At 40.7% G+C, this 14161-nt stretch overlaps 1 protein-coding gene across 4 annotated transcripts in view; it reads left to right on the top strand.

Annotated features, from left to right (window-relative positions):
• Nucleotides 1-14161, top strand: part of LOC124033449 (alpha-1,3-mannosyl-glycoprotein 4-beta-N-acetylglucosaminyltransferase C-like) — a 187228-nt gene that overhangs the window by 165936 nt on the left and 7131 nt on the right. The window contains exon 1 of one of the 4 annotated variants that reach the window (XM_046345492.1): nucleotides 9890-10083. The exons of the other annotated variants lie outside the window; for them this stretch is intronic. The gene's annotated coding sequence lies outside the window, so the exon portion shown is untranslated. Of the gene's footprint in view, nucleotides 1-9889; nucleotides 10084-14161 lie in introns of those variants that run through there. 4 annotated transcript variants of the gene reach the window in all.

Genomic DNA, 14161 nt, shown 5'->3' with positions numbered 1-14161 from the left:
ACCATTACATCACTGTGAAGAGAAGTGAAAGCATTCTATATCTAATTCTAGTCCAACGTTATTCAACGATGTCATTAGAATGATGAAGATAAGGACAACAAAATGTATTTCATTTAACTGTTGAAAGCGAGGTAGGAATGAAGCAACAATAACGAGAGAAAGGGGAGGTAGGCTAATAACATTAAGGGAATATTATGAAAGGTATATATGCGTCAGCCTACCTATTATATTTCAAAATTAATATCCAATTCGCTAGCCTATATTTGTAACCTTGTAGAGTCGCATGTGCTGCACCTGAATCGCATGTTCTATTCTGCTTTTCTATTCTGCATGTTCTATTCTGCTTTTCTATTCTGCATGTTCTATTCTGCTTTTCTATTCTGCATGTTCTATTCTGCTTTTCTATTCTGCATGTTCTATTTCACTCCATATAGTCCAGAATAATACAATAACGTACAGTAATAGAGTTCACACATAAAAAATATTTTACATTACATTACATTTATTAAATGTAAATGTAAATGTAAAAATATTAGCCTACTTCAGCTGGTTTAATTTATTTTCCCAAGAGAGCATATAGCTAGCTACATCTATAGGCTTTTATGTTTTTCTGTCGTGCGTAATGTGCTGTACCCGATATCATATATGTATTGGATAACGGCACAATCATTTAGGGGTTTTTGGCTCTGGGCTCATTAAATGTGGCTAATGTAGGGCTCATAAAATGTATTAAATATATGACTCATCAGGCTCAGGTAGCATCAGGTTTGAAATGTCATGCTAATCAAAGCTCTAATCAAATCGAGACATATTTATATGCTTTATAATGTTTTTGAAAGACACTTCCGGTTTTGGTGGGAAATACCGGGTTACCCGGGAGAAAAGTGATTTCTTCTCGGGATGGAACATTTATAGAATACCGGAAAATATTAAACCTAAGTAAAGCAACACCTAAACTTAAAAATATATAATCAGTGTAATCAAACAATACAATAATTCAAAATGTTTTATATGTTTTGGTTTATATCCTTGTTGTTCGTCTTATCTCAATCACCCACTGGAGTTTACAGTATACCCACCTTCTTTTACCACTACATCACTGCTTCTTACAGACAATTTTGATCTTGCAATCTGCATTTTACCATACTCATTCACCTTAATCTCAATCTTAAACCTCCCAGGAGAAAACTTGAATGGACCTGAACTATCTACTATGTTTATTATGTATATTATGAGTAGCACATGATGCAATGGGCTCAATACTCCTTCATTACATCTCCTCTCAATCCACTAGTCTCTTCTGGAATTCCAAACTATCTAGAGTTCCAGGAATATATCGAACAAGTGATCAGTCATACCTCGTCCCTCTCTCATTTCATTAGCATGGTTTCCACTAACGACACTATCTTCGAGCTAGTCAGTGGTTGCTAGTGCCGGAGATGTTTGAAGCCAAGAGACTCAACATGCAATTACTTCCTGCAAATACTGTACCTCATGAGGAGATGGCACAATACTGGAAACCATGCTAGTGAGAGTAACTGGCATCCAAAGACAATGGGGTTGTGTGGCCCTTTCTGTTTGGCTGGAGTTGGATGCACTGCTTCAGCCCCCACTGCAGAGGTATACAGTGACTCCATGTGCTGAAGACTGAACACACAGTGTAGGGCATAAATATTTGAAGAGGCCGGTACAAAGCTTGGAGAACTTTAAACTCAAATCACTGGTCCCCATGCATATTTAATGGGGTCTGCCCCTTTTGTCCAGCAGCAGGAAGGGGATAACTGCAGGGGCCCAGCGTCCGAGAACTAGCAGCCTTCTTCCTTGATGAATAAGTAAACACATTCAATCGGGCAGAGATGCAGTCGGCAAACAACCAGTCGATAACAAGCAGATTTGTTTTCTTCTGAAAGTAATGCTGTTCACAAGCTACCGATTACTTCTAAAAATGTGATCCATCTCTCAACAATTTCCACTGAAGCCTGACATGTTCAGTAGTTCTGAGTTTAACCACATTCTTTACTTTCTCTGCTTGTAAGGAACTAACCTTTTGGGAAATGTACTGCACCATAAAAGCACGCCCATAGGACACATACCATAATATACACTCAGTCCATTATGTTTTTGGTAGTACTACAGTCAACCCACATGAAAAAACTATAATTTAGTATTTGACAGTATACTACACAATGTTATAGTAAGTAAGACACAAGATCGAGGGAAAATACAGTGTGTAGTATAGTATTCTACTACAGTATACTACAGTTAGTAGAGAATTCTGTAGTAAGTACTGTAGTATTCTATAGTAAACTGTAGTATACTGTAATAGAATACTATACTACACACTATTTTCCCTCGATCATGTGTAGTACTTACTATATAATTTTGTAGTATACTATAGTAAATACTACAGTATTATCTGCAAAATAACAATGTAGTAAATATTATGTCTGCAAAAATACTACAGTCTGCAAAAACACAGGTGTTTTTTTATATAGTATATACTATACTACTGTATTTAATTTGCATACACCCTGCCCATTCTCCTCCCCCATATCCCAATTGTTGCCACCCATAAGTGAGAAACATACATTCCAAGTATAGACAATTTATATTCTGTATCTGTTCAGACCCCAGTCCTACCTACCTACCTACCTACCATTCTACCTACTACCATTCTACCTACATACCATTCTACCTACCTACAGGTTATGTGAAATTTGTGGTTTTAGTATTTCTCCAGTGTTCCTCTGCTTCTATGTCAAAGATAATAAAACAATAACACTATAGAAAATACTACAGTATATTACAGTCTGCAAAAACACAGTAAATACTACATTATACACTAAGTGTATACAAAATTAGCAACACCTTCCTAATATTGACTTGCACCCCTTTTTGCCCTCAGAACAGCCTCAATTCGTCGGGGCATGGAATTTACAAGGTGTTGAAAGCATTCCACAGGGATGCTGGCTCATGTTGACTCCAATGCTTCCCACAGTTGAGTTAAATTGGCTGGATGTTCTTTGGATGGTGGACCATTCTTCATACATCAGAAACTTTTGAACATTGGAGTTCTTGACACACTCAAACCGGTGCACCTGGCACCTACTACCATACCCTGTTTAAAGGCACTTAAAATCTTTTGTTTCTAAAAGGCACATATGCACAATCCATGTCTTAATTGTCTCAAGGCTTAAAAATCCTTATTTAACCGGTTTCCTCTCCTTCATCATCTACACTGATTGAAGTAGATTCAACAGATTCAGAAGTACAGGGTTGCAGATGTGATTGCAGGGTGCAGTGAAAATCTTAAGCTTCGAGCTCCAACATCCAAGACCAAGTGAAATAAAATAATGAAAATGGTAATATAAAACAACAATAGAAATAGCACTGTATAATAATATCAACTGTAGCTGTGATGAATAAATGCATGTCCATTGGGTAGAAAGCAGAGTAAAGACTGTTGAAGGGGTTGGGGGGGAATGACCACAGGGGGAGCAGCATGACCATTGAGGGCATGTGGGGGCCAAGTGAAATAAAAACAGTACAAATTATTATTTAAAAGATCTATAATATACATATTAACAACTGCAACAGTGATGAATGAGTAAAAGTATGTTGGGGGGGGGGCAGCAGGGGAGAGGGGGTAGCAGATAGTTGACTAGTGGTGGCTATTCAGCAGCCTGATGGTCTAAGGGTAGATTGTAGCGTGGAGAACAGGGTATGGCTTGGGTGGCTGGGGATCCTGATGATCTTCAATCACATTTTCAATCAAATGTATTTATGAAGCCCTTTTTACATCAGCCGATGTCACAAAGTTCTATACAGAAACCAAGCCTAAAACCCCAAATAGCAAGCAATGCAGATGTAGAAGCACGGTGGCAAGGAAAAACTCCCTAGAAAGGCAGGAACCTAGGAAGAAACCTAGAGAGGAACCAGGCTCTGAGGAGTGGCCAGTCCTCTTCTGGCTGTGCAGGGTGGGGATTATAACAGTACATGGCCAAGATGTTCAAATGTTCATAGCAGGTTCAAATAAAAGTAATCACAGTGGTTGTAGAGGATGCAACAGGTCAGCACCTCAGAGTATGCGACTGCATCTAGGTTAATACGTCCTGTTAAGTTGAGTTCCTGAGTTAGGTGGTTAACCGATTTTTGTACTCTGAAGTCCTTGGGTAGGTGGAGGGAGTCTGGAAGGGCATCTAGGAATCTTTGGGTTGTCTGAGAATTTATAGCACGACTTTTGATGATCCTTTGTTGGGGTCTAAGCAGATTATTTGTTGCGAATGCAAATGTAATAAGATGGTGGTCCGATAGTTATCTTCTTGGCCTTCCAGCGAAACCTGGTGTTATAGGTGTCCTGTAGGGTAGGCAGTGTGCACCCAATGTTGTGTTCGGCTGCACGTATCCCCCTCTGAAGAGTCTTGCAGTCCGTGGTGGTGGAGTTGCCTTAGGTGACATCAATAAGGGATCATAGCTTTCACCTGGATTCACTTGGTCAGTCCATGTCATGGAAGGAGCAGGTTTTCAGAATGTTTTGTACAGTTAGTGTATACTACAGTTTTTTTATTACATTATTTATACCAGGGGCACAACTTTTTTTTAACGAGTCGAATAAACACTCCAAACAGCCTACCCGACCTCTCGGGAGCGTCCGCATGTTCCTAAAGCACATTGTTGACCGTCCCCCCCGTCGCCAGTGAAAGTTGTGGCCCTGATTTATACTATAGTTTTAGTTCTTTATACTAAAGTTACATATTTTTTATTTCACCTGGCTGCCAATTCCTGATCTTCTGAGAACATCATTTGAGGAGTCGCCTGAAGCGTGAGAGGAATGGGAGCTGGAGGAATACAGCCCTGCTGAGGCATAGGGCTTGTAATGAGGACGACCAGCTACTATTCTGAACTTTGTGTGGAGATCTTTCTGGTGCCCAGAGCTGCTGAGGCATCACCCAAGTGGCTGCCTCACAGACTGGAAGAGAAGAAGTCCAATGACCAAAAGAGTCAGGCTGGTTCCCAGACTTGCCCTCTACAAGATCATCAGCAGACTCCATCACCATCATCTACCATACTCTGACCAGCTCTCTCCGCTCAAGCCATAAACTCACCCTCTCCACCTTCGGAGGATGAAGCTTTCAAAGACTTGGCCTCTATCGGTTGACCTATCATGATATATTTCTTGTTTGTTTTTTGCTCTTGAAGTGCTTTGAGATTCTATGAAAAGCGCTATAGAAATGTAATACACTATAGTTAACTGTAAATACTACAGTATAATACAGTAAATACTTTAGTCCTCAAAAACACTATAGTGAATTCTATAGTATTTATACCATACTATACTATGATACAGTGCCTTGCGAAAGTATTCGGCCCCCTTGAACTTTGCGACCTTTTGCCACATTTCAGGCTTCAAACATAAAGATATAAAACTATTTTTTTGTGAAGAATCAACAACAAGTGGGACACAATCATGAAGTGGAACGACATTTATTGGATATTTCAAACTTTTTAAACAAGTCAAAAACTGAAAAATTGGGCGTGCAAAATTATTCAGCCCCTTTACTTTCAGTGCAGCAAACTCTCTCCAGAAGTTCAGTGAGGATCTCTGAATGATCCAATGTTGACCTAAATGACTAATGATGATAAATACAATCCACCTGTGTGTAATCAAGTCTCCATATAAATGCACCTGCACTGTGATAGTCTCAGAGGTCCGTTAAAAGCGCAGAGAGCATCATGAAGAACAAGGAACACACCAGGCAGGTCCGAGATACTGTTGTGAAGAAGTTTAAAGCCGGATTTGGGTACAAAAAGATTTCCCAAGCTTTAAACATCCCAAGGAGCACTGTGCAAGCGATAATATTGAAATGGAAGGAGTATCAGACCACTGCAAATCTACCAAGACCTGGCCGTCCCTCTAAACTTTCAGCTCATACAAGGAGAAGACTGATCAGAGATGCAGCCAATAGGCCCATGATCACTCTGGATGAACTGCAGAGATCTACAGCTGAGGTGGGAGACTCTGTCCATAGGACAACAATCAGTCGTATATTGCACAAATCTGGCCTTTATGGAGTGGCAAGAAGAAAGCCATTTCTTAAAGATATCCATAAAAAGTGTTGTTTAAAGTTTGCCACAAGCCACCTGGGAGACACACCAAACATGTGGAAGAAGGTGCTCTGGTCAGATGAAACCAAAATTGAACTTTTTGGCAACAATGCAAAACGTTATGTTTGGCGTAAAAGCAACACAGCTCATCACCCTGAACACACCATCCCCACTGTCAGACATGGTGGTGGCAGCATCATGGTTTGGGCCTGCTTTTCTTCAGCAGGGACAGGGAAGATTGTTAAAATTGATGGGAAGATGGATGGAGCCAAATACAGGACCATTCTGGAAGAAAACCTGATGGAGTCTGCAAAAGACCTGAGACTGGGACAGAGATTTGTCTTCCAACAAGACAATGATCCAAAACATAAAGCAAAATCTACAATGGAATGGTTAAAAAATAAACATATCCAGGTGTTAGAATGGCCAAGTCAAGGTCCAGACCTGAATCCAATCGAGAATCTGTGGAAAGAACTGAAAACTGCTGTTCACAAATGCTCTCCATCCAACCTCACTGAGCTCGAGCTGTTTTGCAAGGAGGAATGGGAAAAAATTTCAGTCTCTCGATGTGCAAAACTGATAGAGACATACCCCAAGCGACTTACAGCTGTCATCGCAGCAAAAGGTGGCGCTACAAAGTATTAACTTAAGGGGGATGAATAATTTTGCACGCCCAATTTTTCAGTTTTTGATTTGTTTAAAAAGTTTGAAATATCCAATAAATGTTGTTCCACTTCATGATTGTGTCCCACTTGTTGTTGATTCTTCACAAAAAATACAGTTTTATATCTTTATGTTTGAAGCCTGAAATGTGGCAAAAGTTCGCAAAGTTCAAGGGGGCGAATACTTTCGCAAGGCACTGTATTTTTCATGTGGGAAACCTGGGTTCAAATACTTTTTGTTTTCTTTTAAATACATTCACTATTTGATTTAGCTTGTCTGGAGTAGCTTCTATAAGTAGAGACATTTCCCTGTAGGTGAGGGTTATTTCTTCTCCCTCAGATAAAACATTGATTGCTATTTTTTAATAAACCCAAATCTGTTATGTTGCCTGCATGTCATCAAACAAATGAACAATAGTGTTTACCAAATGGCTTTGTTGTACAACACACCCGCTTATTAAAATGGCATCTCATTAGCCGCATTGAGCAGCCGTTTTACATAAGATTAATTGGCTTTTTTGAAAGCACTTTTTCTTCATTATCATTCTGTCTTGCAAATGGATTCATTGCGCAACAATGATGCATATTCATATTCATTTTAGAGGAAGCTTGGAAATTGTTAGGAAATGAGCCAAAGGTGGACCTCGGCTGGTGTACTGGCAGTACCAGGCACACGCTGAATTCTAAACACATGAGCTTCTGCCCCTGAGGCAAATGGGACCAGTTAGTTACTGTATCTGAATGGAATACGTGAGACGTTTTAAAATGGGGCATATGCCTTTTTTGTGGATTTCATAATTTGTGTCCTCTCCTAGTTCTTTTCATTTTATTTTTTGTGTGTTATAATTCAACTTTATTGTATCTAAAAAATGCATGGGCAAGACATTAGTGCAGCAAGACGAGAGAGCAGCAAGACGAGAGGGCAGAAAGACGAGAGGGCATCAAGACGAGAGGGCAGCAAGACGAGAGGGCAGCAAGACGAGAGGGCATGTAGGCTACACTCTTTTTGGTGTATGTGGTGCATGCGTGTACTGTTGGTATGTTTCTGTATAGGACTCAACAGTAGGACTTTGAAGTCATATAAGAATATTTCAAGTTACCTCATCCTCTTTCTGGACATCAATAATAAAAGCAGGAATGCTTTCACTAGCCTCGAATTTGATATTTCACCAAGTTCAGGGATAGTTTACAGTATGCATAAGTTCCTGTGAGGGCTACTAGCAAAGTTTTGAAAAAACAAAGTTATTTTTAAGACCTATACTCCAGTATGTAAGAATGTGTATATTGCTACATCAGCGAGATACCAGGTTTGTGTTCCAAATGACATCCTATTCCTTACATAGTGTACTACTTCTGACCATGTGCCCTATGGGACCTGGTCAAAAGTGGTGCACTTTATAGGGAATAGGGTGCCATTTCAGACACAGGTTGAACCAGGTTGAGAGCATGCCTTAAGGTTGAACAAAACAAAAAGTTTTCTTTATGCATTAAAATACGAATTGTATAGTGTTTTACCTGAGCCTTGCAGAAATACTTCAATGTTAAAGGGCTTGCTTTGTTAGAAGCAGAGACTGACAGCAATATACATGTATGTACCGAAATACAAACACAGCATAGTTGAGTATGATGCATATAGCATTTGGAGGTAAAGAAAACGGCCGTCTTAACTAGAGTATGTGGTCGTCTGTTCAAGCACAATGACATTACACGTCATTAATTACATACTCACTGTATACAGTACATCACTTGAATGTAAATGTCAGCGATTGGGTGCAGAGTGAAAGCGGAGTCAGGCGCAGGACACATGTATAGAGGAATCCAACTGAGTATAAAGCAAAATTCCAAATAGGAACATACAACATAACTCAAACACAAACACAACCACTAACGACATCAACAATCACGGACAGAACAGGAATGTATGTCAGATGGTTAAATAGGGAATGTAATGAGGGAATGTAAAACAGGCTGTGTGTGTAATCAGACAAACCAAAACGAAACAGAAAAATGGATCGGCAGTGACTAGATAGCCGGTGACATCGTCCGCCGAACACCACCGAACAAGGAGAAGGGCCGACTTCGGCGGAAGTCGTGACAGTAAAACCTCAACCATGGCTCGTTCATGTATGTCGTTGTATTTTGGAATTTTTTTGTCTCTTGTGACTGGGTCATATTTTTATGTGCAACGACATGACATATCATTACCTATTCTGATTATTGGTGACATTTGGAGTCACCAAACATGACTATAGTCAATTTTCTATGGGGTGACAAGGGGAATCAGACATGGAAAATTAGCCAAAGTCACCAGAGTAGAAAAGCAGTTAGTCTTTGCTCTGAGCATAAATGTCAGTGAACAGTAAACCAGTCGTTAATTAAAGTGTAATTGCGTTACAGGCCGTTTAGTGCCTCATTTAATTCTGTCTGATTATGAGACTAAACATCCATTACTGATTGTAAAAAAATATTTCATCAAACATCTCATTATATGAACATATTATTATATACTCAGTTTTGGTGGTATAGGCCTATCACTTACAGTTTAGTCATTCATGTTATCAGATATTAGGCTAAATATTTAGCATATTTTTTAGAAGTAAGTCAAGTTCCGCATAATGGCCACTCATGTTTGGTGGATGACTCAGAAGTGTTAGAACCACACTATAGTTGAGTAAGTAAGACTGGAGACATTAGGTCTGAAAATAGCCCATTAATGAACGCAGCACATCCCATAGGACACAGGGAGCCAGACAGACAAAAACAGACTCATTAGCTTGTTGTTATTGTTATAAACTTGTCATTTACAAAATAAAGCAGTACTGAAAACAATGAAAGCAGAGAAACTAAAACCCCCAAAACAGAATTTTGGGGAGAAAAAAATGTAACACAGTATTTTATAGTGCCCACTTAGAATGGTTTATTAAGTAGAACCTGCCTATTTGAAAACTAAGAATTACTAGCTTGCAACATGTTAAAAATGTTTTAAAGAATCTCATGCTAGAAAAAATCCCTGATAAGGCAGTAAAAACAAGGTCTCGACTACAGCAGGGTTGTTTGCCTGGTCAGGATTATTGGAGATAAATGACTTTTAGTGATTGGTCCAGCGCACACATTCCTCATCAAATATGAATGCTGAAGGGAAGACTGGGGAGATTGGGTGGATGCTGGATGCAGGGTTATAGGATACTCTTCATCAGTCATGAGGGAAGATGTACAGTAGAATACAGTGTCCTGCTGAGACAGCTGCTGACAGAGGATACTGCTGTTTAGGATGCTTTAGTCAACATGGAATAACAGACATGTATTGTTCACTAAGGTAGGCTACTGCATCTCACGTAGACATGTATTGTTCACTAAGGTAGGCTACTGCATCTCATTTAGACATGTATTGTTCACTAAGGTAGGCTACTGCATCTCACTTAGACATGTATTGTTCACTAAGGTAGGCTACTGCATCTCACTTAGCTGTGTAAAGCAGTTTTATATCATGGTTTTTGGAGTCTCAATAGTTTGATTGTTGGGCATTACTTTCAGTGAGGTGTTTTAGGGGTTTGCTAGTAACGTACAAAAAGGAAAATGTAGAAAATAATATAATAATATTAATATATTATATATTCTATATATATATAGAAAATGATGTAGAATTGTTTTTATGTACAGTATAATGGAATGGTGAAGTTATTCCGTATCTGCTCCTCACTTGTACAGTACTGGGGATTTGTTACATCACTTTCCTCCTTGTTCTAAACCCCAATGATATGAACACTATTCATCTCTGTGGTTACTTTCCTAATCCCAGAGGCTCATTTCCTAAGAGCACTACTTCTTCTGTTCTGTTTTCTGTTGTCAGATTGGTGGGGAAACTGGGCCATCTTATTGTATCTTTCTGTGGTCCTCATTTCAAAACCACAGAGAGACAGAGCCCTTTGAAAAGCCTGCCAATGCCCTGCACTAAATGTGTGGGGAGGAGATAGTGCATTCTCATGTTATCTGCCACGGGCCCCTTGCCCCTTCAGCCATTTTCTCATTTCACAGATTTGACCAGGAGGTGACCTTGGCTTTTTAAGAGCTTTTAAGGCAGAGCCAAGTCCCCCTGTCTACCTTCCGACTCCCTTCTCCAAAACTGACAGACAGAGAGAATTCTCTTCTCTCCTCTCCTCTTTTTTTTCTCTCCTGTCCTCAATGGCTTTTTTTCTATCGCCCAGAGCAGCCTCTGTCCAGTCCTTTTATAGATAGAGTGGACGAGCTGCTGACAGTTGTCTGAGGAGAAGAGAGGAAGGAGAAGAGAGAAGATATACACGTGAGGCCTCTGGTTCTGGATTAATGCTGCAGCATATGTTTATGACATGTGACGTCATACACAAAGGGCAAGGAGGGATAGTCAGTATGCAGCAGCAGGACTACTCAACGCGCAGGTCAGCCATGGGCTGAATGTGGCCTGTCCGTGGTGATAAATTAACAGAATTATTTTGACACTTGATAATAACTTCAGAATATGTTACATAACCATGTGGTACTGTAATGCTGTGGCATCATGTGTCTCACAGTCTGTGTCTAGCAGTAACACATTTTAATGACACCAAAGATAGTGTTCTAACTGAAACCGTGTGTGCCTGTGCGTGTGCATGTGCGTGTGTGTGTGTGTGTGTGTGTGTGTGTGTGTGTGTGTGTGTGTGTGTGTGTGTGTGTGTGTGTGTGTGTGTGTGTGTGTGTGTGTGTGTGTGTGTGTGTGTGTGTGTGTGTGTGTGTGTGTGTGTGTGTGTGTGTGTGTGTGTGTGTGTGTGTGTGTGTGTGTGTGTGTGTGTGTGTGTGTGTGTGTGTGTGTGTGCATTCATATGTGCGTTTATGTGTCTAGTACAACATGTCCAGTGTGTTTTCGAGTGGAAATGAGCCAGCCGTATCGCGGCCCTCCATCTCCAGCCCTCCCCAGCGGGCCTCTGGCGGAGTGCTAATCTGGGTCAAAGAGCAAACTGCTGAGAAGGGCCTGGGAGAGGCTCGCTTACACATGAATCATTTCTCCCGCCTCCCGTCCTCATTATGCTCGCCACTGATGGAACCACAAAGCCTTTCATGTTTCCTTCTGACCTTAAAGGTAAATACCCAGATAACACTGTGGAAGTAGCCCGGCACCCAATTCATTGCCTTTACCCCCATCACAGAGACACTTTGAGGGTGTTGCTCCTCGGTCTGATCAGACCCTGTCATTACAGTGGAACTCATATCCTCTTTCAACTGGCCGCTGTGATGTTACAAATGTATGTCAACAGATCACTGTACTCACTGTACGGACCATTCCAATCTTAAAGAACCCTTTTACGATTCCATTTCAATCATGGTTAACACCGAGCTGCTGGTACTGCAGCCAGAGAACTACCATTTGTTCCAAGTGTTTTGAAGCCTGATTGCGCTGAAGCTAGCATCAATGGGCGACATGTTCAATATTGTTCAAAAAAAAAAATCCCAGAAGCTACCCCACCTGTGTCACCTGCTCTGGTCCTTGCATAAAAAGCTTGGATGGTAATAAATGGCAATGAGTTTTAGGACTGTATGTGGATCCAAACTGCGGCTGGACTTAGAACAAAGCTTAGCTTCGTAGAAGTCAACAAAAATAGGTAATGGTGTTGAGTTGGAAGAATCCATAACACTATGGACTTCTGCCAGACAGAGGGAGGCTTAGAGAGTATTCAAATGTAGGTCTATGCAGTCACTAACAAAAGTCCTTCTGGATAAGAGCGTCTGCTAAACGACTAAAATGTTAATAGATATGCAGGCAGGAAGGCATTGGTATGAGGAATGTTTCTGATTTCCTGTTTGTGAGGTGCACCACCAAGCCCTTATGGGAGAACAGCTGGAGTTGCAGTTGTCAACGGGCTGGCTCTGGCTCCCATGGGGCAGTGGTGGCAGCGAGGGCCAGCTTGGACAGCATGTCTGGGGGGAAACACACACACACACAGTGTGTCTTGGGGGGAATCTCACACACAACCTCCCGTTAGAGTCTGTGCGATCAGGCTGCTGACAGCGGTGACAGGCCTGGAGCAGGAGGGGAGTGTGTGTACATCTGTTTGGACCTTGGCACCGATGAGCCTCTGGAGTTCCACACAGCCAGCCAGCTTGTCGGTACCGGTTACTGGTAGAACACAGCGTCTGGACCCGATGAAGATGATCAGATCTGATAAGGTGTTGGCAGCTAAGTGAGCACACAGTCACGATGCCGACAGACTGAGCAGCAAACAAGAGGGGCGCAGAATCAATGTGGGTGTGTCATGTAGTTTCAGTAGAAGTTAGAATAGGAGTTAGTGGAATACAAGATGGAAGAGGAGCTGTATCTTGTCAGGTTGGGGAACATGATTGACAATGTTCCAGCCTTGATAGTTGTAGCCTTGTTCGGGTGTATGGTAATATCTATGGATTGCATGATGAAATTGCTTTCAACTTTTTAATTTATTGCTCCAAAGAGTGATAGTGCACCAATAGTAATCCCTTTCGGTGTGCTGCCTATGTTGATAATTCAGCATCTTTCGAAAAAGAGGTCGATATCTGACAAAGTCTTTGTAGATGATAGATTCTCTTTGTGTGACAAATTCCATAAGAATGTGGTAATTGGTCAACTGTTTGGTCAATTTGAATTCTTTGCTAAAAATAAAAAGAAATCATAATGAAGGGATTTATTATTCCGCGCTTTGCTACAATTTTGTTATCAACACCAGCCTCCGGTATTTCCCTCTTTTGTGGGAGAAAGAAAATCCATTGAAAGTGGCTGAAGGCCTGACACAAAGCAACTGCTGAACCCCTGCAAATCTGCAGGCTTAATTGATTATTTGTGCAGAGCTGTATATCTGTGAGGTGCAGGATACCCAGGGGAAATAATGTCAAACAGATAACAACATCAAATGTGGGAGAATAGCTTTCTGCTGCCCATTTTATTCATATTTTCCCCTTTTCTCATTCACAATGTGTTTTCCATCTGGGTTTTCCCATTACACGAGGCTCGCCTAGTTTTAAAAATGTTTAAGTGTCACTAAATCGCGGAGTTTAAAGTGACTTAGACTCGAAAGAAAAGTGTTTGTTAAGGGTTTATTTGGACGTCTGAATATCACATTGCGACTCCAAGGTTGTTCCCACCTCATACTCCCAGAGGAGAGCTCTTCACTACAAAATCTTTACTTCATTATTCCGTCTTCCTCAGTGCCCTGCTGCCAGTAGCCTGCTAAAGGAATTAATTCATTATGTAGATAATACTGTACACAAACACATTGAAAAGCTTGGTTTTCTTGATTATTTTATTGCCAGAGCTTGTCAAATTCCTGGTTTCAGAGATATTTCACTTTTGCTTTGACAGTGTAACAATTCTCTGGGGTGGTATCTTGAATATATAATATTCAATATAATATAAT

The sequence above is a fragment of the Oncorhynchus gorbuscha genome, linkage group LG01 (assembly GCF_021184085.1).
Source record: "Oncorhynchus gorbuscha isolate QuinsamMale2020 ecotype Even-year linkage group LG01, OgorEven_v1.0, whole genome shotgun sequence".
Taxonomy (NCBI): domain Eukaryota; kingdom Metazoa; phylum Chordata; class Actinopteri; order Salmoniformes; family Salmonidae; genus Oncorhynchus; species Oncorhynchus gorbuscha.
The sequence above is the reverse complement of the archived record's forward strand: the minus strand, read 5'-3'. Positions and strand labels throughout refer to the sequence as shown.